This window comes from Dermacentor silvarum, chromosome 11 (genome assembly GCF_013339745.2).
Source record: "Dermacentor silvarum isolate Dsil-2018 chromosome 11, BIME_Dsil_1.4, whole genome shotgun sequence".
Classification (NCBI taxonomy): Eukaryota; Metazoa; Arthropoda; class Arachnida; order Ixodida; family Ixodidae; genus Dermacentor; species Dermacentor silvarum.
Window position 1 is genome coordinate 22,002,955 of NC_051164.1, and position 6,000 is coordinate 22,008,954.

The window sequence follows — 6,000 nt, forward strand, 5'->3', positions numbered from 1 at the left end:
AGGCAACGGAGCAGTCTTATAAGTTCGTTTGGCAGAAGAACGGCAGGATCCTTGTCAGAAAGAGGGAAGGCGAACAAGCCATTCAGATAAAGACTGAAGCCGACCTTGCTAAAATTGCTTAAGTTAAAAGGCACCTGCCTTTCCCTCCTCCTGCCTCCCCCCGTTGATGCGCAGCCCAACCACTAACTTCAACTCAGTTGACGGTATCTCGCTTAGAAATATTTTTAACACAAGCGCGGCAGCTACAGAATAAATGTTCCTTATTTAACTTAAACGCACGCAGCTCGCGAAATAAGCATGTTGAAGTAAGTACGTATTTAACGTCCTTGGAACACGAGTTTAACGTTCTGGCATTTACAGAAACCTGGTTTTCATGCAAAGAAGATATAGTACAGTTCGACGACTACCACTTCGAAGCCCTCTTCCGCGATAAACGAAGGGGAGGTGCCGTAGGGCTTTACATTAGGAAGCTCATTTCGTACAACGTCATACCGGAATATTCAGTAATTACTGACGACTATAAATCTTTGGCTATCTCGAATCCCTCGTTTGTGGTCTCGGTTCTTTACCGGCCGCCTTCTGGCTCCCTACATGGGTTCTACAATTTCTTTGAAGAATTAAGTGAATATTTATTAACCTATAATGTACCAGTTGTCATAGTTGGTGACTTCAATATAAATTTGCTTTCTGATGACACCAGTTGCGGCAATTTTCTTGATCTGGTACATTCCGCCGGCCTCATTAATGTTATTAATGCTCCAACCCGTGTTACAATGAACAGTAACACATTAATTGACTTGTGCCTGCCAAGCTGCTTCGATGACAATGTATTTGCTGGTGTTCTATCGAGAGGTATTAGTGATCACCTGCCATTATTTTTCTTGATGCCTGTACACTCTAAACGTAAAGTAACTAAAAATCAGTCTTTTCGTAGATGTATTATATACAGTGGCATTAGTCGTTTCCGTAATCTATTGTCAAATGTTGTTTGGGATGATATATTCAGCACTGAGAACCCTGATGATGCTTATAATTTGTTTGTAATTAAGGTTTTGCAATTGTATGAGACAGCATTTCCCATCAGACCGGTTGTTAAATGTCGAAACGCTAGGAAGCCATGGATTACAAAGGAATTACTTGCAATAATTAGAAATGAAGACGAGCTATTTCATAGATTCCTAAAAACCAAGGACATAAGCAAACTAGAAGAATATAAAAAAATTTGAAATTGTTTAAACGCTGACCTTAAGAAAGCCCGAACATCATATTATCTGCATAAGCATAAAAAACATGGTCGCTCATGAAATCTCTTATCTCTAAAAAAAAAAAAAAAAACACATAATGCTCTAAATGAACTGGTTGTTGACGGCACAGTCTATACCGGTGTTCCCCTGGCAGATAAGTTCAACAGCCATTTTCTCTCGGCTGGTGCAACCCAACATGTTCAAAGTGCCTACCCGCACACCTACATAACGCAGGAAATGAGCTCCGTTTTCTTGTCTCCGGTTACGCCGCATGAAATAGAAGGCATAATCAGAAGCTTGAAAGAGAACTGCGCAAGTGGGTATGACGATATCGCTGTTCGCCCAGTAAAAGCGCTGTCAGATGTACTGTGCACGCACCTCGCCCATATCTGTAACGGTATCTTGACTCAAGGCGTTTTCCCAGAGAAAATGAAAATTGCTCGCGTCTGCGCAGTGCATAAGAGTGGCGCGAGAGATAGTCTTGGCAACTATCGTCCTATTTCTGTACTCGCCATCCTTTCAAAGATAGCGGAGTACGTAATTAATCGGAGGTTAAACGATTTTTTACACAAGAGGTGCATAATATCACAACAGCAATATGGTTTCCAGAGAGGTAAATCTGCGGGAACAGCTCTTATGAAAATCAAAGAAAAACTAATAACAAATATTGAAAATAGGCTCTTTTCTATTGGCATATTTTTAGATTTCAGGAAAGCTTTCCATTCAATCAAGCATGACGTTCTTTTTTATAAACTTACCAAGCACGGTATTCGCGGCAATGCATTTAAATTGATTAGAAGTTACTTGCATAATCGCTACCAGTTTCTAAGCGTTGGTGATGTTAAATCCAGTTTAAAATTAATACGATACGGTGTTCCTCAGGGCTCAATCCTAGGCCCCCTCTTGTTTCTTCTCTATATAAATGACATTGTACTCATACCTGATACACCTGACATTGTGCTATACGCTGACAACACTTATGTATTTTTTCACGGTGCTAACATAAACAGTAGTCAGGCTAGTGCTTGGCTTCAACAATAGTCGTTCTGGTTACTGAACAATCAGTTGGCACTTAACACTGAAAAAACAAACTATATTATTTTCAGAACTAAAAATAAAGCAATCGGCAATAATTTAAAGCTAACCTTTAATGGTAAAACAACAAGTCAAGTACCCACACACACGTTCCTAGGCGTCCACTTCCATGAACATCTCAGTTGGACACAACATGTCACCTATCCCCGCGCTGATGTGTCCAGAACAGTAGGTATACTATACAGGTTACGTTTCATGCTACCATCATGGTTTAAACGACAGCTTTACTACTCCATGGCATTCTCGCATTTGCACTATTGTATTTTAGTCTGGGGAACCACCACTCAGGGTAATTTAAATCGCCTTCAAGTATTACAGAAGAAGTGTATTCGATTCATTGAAAATTTATCATGGCAACAACACTCACTACATTTATTTAAAAAAAACAGTATTTTGACTATTTCTAATATTTTTCGCCAGCGCCTTGCGCTCAAGATTTTCCCCAATTTAAGGGCAGATCCTACCGCATTTCTAGCACCATATAAGAGACCCGAATCTAATTATGCACTTAGGCATAATATTTATGTGAAGAAAAAAACTAGAACATGTTACGGGACGCAGTTGTTAGATTACCAGATACCTGAATTATTAAATCTCTACCCGGAACTAGTTGCTATTGCGCAAGAATCAAAGTCAATTTTTTCATTTAAAACACGAGTGAAAGCCCTATTTGTGTGATCAGTCCCATGTACCTAAATGTATGTAATGGAGAAAATGTATGAAAGTACCGAATTGTTTCTTGTATTATTTTACGCGCAAAGTCCCATATTGTCATTGCTTTGTTGCCCTGTAACATTCACAGCTTTTAATTACTATTCTCTAGTGCATTCTGAACTTAAAATGCTTGTCTATATGTCCTGCTTCCAGACCAAATCCCCCCGCCCCCAACTTTTTATTTGTTTCGACAGCGCTGATCGCTGTGTGCTGTACGTCAGACAAACGAGGCCTCGGCAGGCGCCAAAAAGGCGCCTTTTGCCTCATTGACTATGGTAGGAAGGTGTCTCTATTATAATTTTTTGTTGTTGTTGTTGTTGTTTCGTGCCAAAATAAAGATTATTATTATTATTATCAGGCATGCACTAGGCACACAAGCCAGAACAGTGGAGCAGTGCGATTCCCTATCTCTGTGGTTAGGAAATTAGGTTAGTGCATGGTACTTGCTATGTTGGAAAAAAGTTGTCGCAGTTTCACCTGAAAGGCGAAGCATCAATTGCGATAGCAAATTTGTAGAGAGCTATACCGAGTAATGATAGTAGCTTTATGAGCTGTATAAACTTGGACATGCAGCAGCACCGACAACACGCAGAACTGTTGTCGACGCCGTCGGCGTTTTGCCCGCGTTCGCACAAAATGCGTGCGGCGTTGGTGCTGTTGCCGGAGCCTCTGATAAAAATAGGCACTTGGTGCCGCAGCTAAACGTTGCCTCCCTTCCTTCCCCTCGCCCCACGGCCTTTCGCGCATCGGAAGACGGCGCGTTTGCTCTACATATATGGTGATTGTAAAGTAGGAAAGAGGCGCCTACTTCTGCAGCCCTTACGGGAGCACGGCGCGGAACGCGCGTTTGTTCTCCGCCGTCGGTTCACTCCCCGTGAAAGCGCGCGTCCCTCGCCCCTTTCACTCGCACATACGGCGTTCGGCGGCGCGCGGCGACGATTTCATCTCCATTGACGTCATACGGAACCTCACGGCGACGGCAACGGCGACGCCGACGGCAGAAATGTCCATATAATTGCTATCGCAATAAAAGGATAAAAGCCGTGGTTACAGGGAAGCGCGCTCGTCTCGCACCCCAGATGCCTGGGTTTAGTTCCTACCCTGCCCGAAATGAACGAAATTTTCTTTTCAAAGCCACGAATTTAATTTCTTTACAGGAACTTCCCTGAGAATTGTGACACAATTCGAGCATTTCTTGATGTTTTTACTCTTTGCGGCGTCGGCCATGTCTCGTCACGGTGCAGTTTAGCCAAGGTCACCGTCAACATAGACAGCTTAGGCTTTCGCCTTAATAGAGGTGCTTTACTCATTGGTTGCGCTGTCACGTGCCCAATGACGCATGCATCAGACGACACCTTTCAACGTGACAGGTCCAATGACGCATGCACTAGGCCGCACCTTTCAACGTGACGGGTGGAATGACGTGTCCAAAGGCGCCGGGGAATCATGCTCGTCTAGCACCCCGGAGGCCCGAGTTCGATTCTCACCTAGAGTTCCCAAATTATCTTTTCATAGCCAATAATTTACTTACTGTCCTCTGTCAGTAACAATTTTGGTAGGGCATCCGAAGCGGCCAATTCATGTTTTGACAAAAGCTGCTGCGACCGTTGCAGCAGAGCTGTCTTGAAGTGGCGTTGCTCGTGGTCAACGGGTAAAGCTGTTGACAGAGTTCAGCAGGTAGTCAAATACCTGACACAGTAGTAGGGGTCCAACAATGTCAATGTAAACAACGTCGAAACGATGATCAGGTTGATGAAACTCGCGTGCAGGGGGAACAGGACGCCTATGCACTGCTTCACATAGCCTTGGGCATCAGCTACACGTAACATTATTTGGTTTAGGTGGACGTTCCCCGCACCCGCCATGGAGCTCCGCAGCGGTGACAACGGCGACAATGCAACGTCGGCTCCTACTGGCGGCACTTCATCTACGCAAGCATTTACGCCTGCAGCCCCGACATACGTCACCACTTCCCCCCTTCGGGATCCTGGTGTTTTCACCGGAGTCGGCAGTCCTGATGTTGACGACTGTCTCCTCTTGTACAAATGTGTCAGCACCAGTCACAGGTGGGATCCAACTATTATGCTTGCAAACGTTCTTTTCTACCTCGACGGTCTCCACGGGTATGGTTTCAGACTCACAAAGAGGAGATCTCGAGCTGGGATCTTTCCAAAGAGCAGCTTCGCGATCTTTTTGGCAATCCGCTCGGTCACCAACTCAATACCAAGAAGGCCCCTGTCACACGTGTACAGACGTCGACCGAGTCCTACGTGTCGTACATTCTCGATGTCTTGACCCTTTGTACCAAGGCTGACCCGAACATGTCGCAGGAAGACAACGTTAATCACGTCCTCAAAGGCATTGCTGACGACGCCTTCAATTTACTGGTGTTTACCAACGTCAGTAGCATCGCTACGATGCTCAAAAACTGCCGCCGTCCCGATCATGTTTTGGGAATCAGCTACACGTAACAGTATAATTCAGACAAGGAGTGTGTTTTCTGTATGCCCACCTTAGTGAAAAAAGTAGTTTTTTTATGTTTTTAACACTGGTTCGCTGCACGTTGTTTAATTTTCCTAATCTTGTACTTACCCTAGATTGTGTAAAACGAGGTTACGATGTAGCATATATAGCGTTCGTTCCATAGCACTTGCTTTTGCCAGTGTTTACAATGAAATTCGAACAACAACTCGTGCAGTGTGCTTGTCACCTGTGTCAAAAAAGGGCTGTAATGTAGCTGATGGTAGGTTTAACAGTTCTGTCTATCTCTTCATTCGGAGCATAGCTCTTGGGTCTCTAAAATCGTCGTCGTCTTCTTCTCAGCTGCTGAAGAAGACGACGACTTTCGATCCAATGCTGATGCCAATTACAATTCCAATTCGCTGTTTTCTAGTCGTCTTTCTATGCCCTTAATATAAAGCGTGAACACAAATGGAGAGAGAGGACA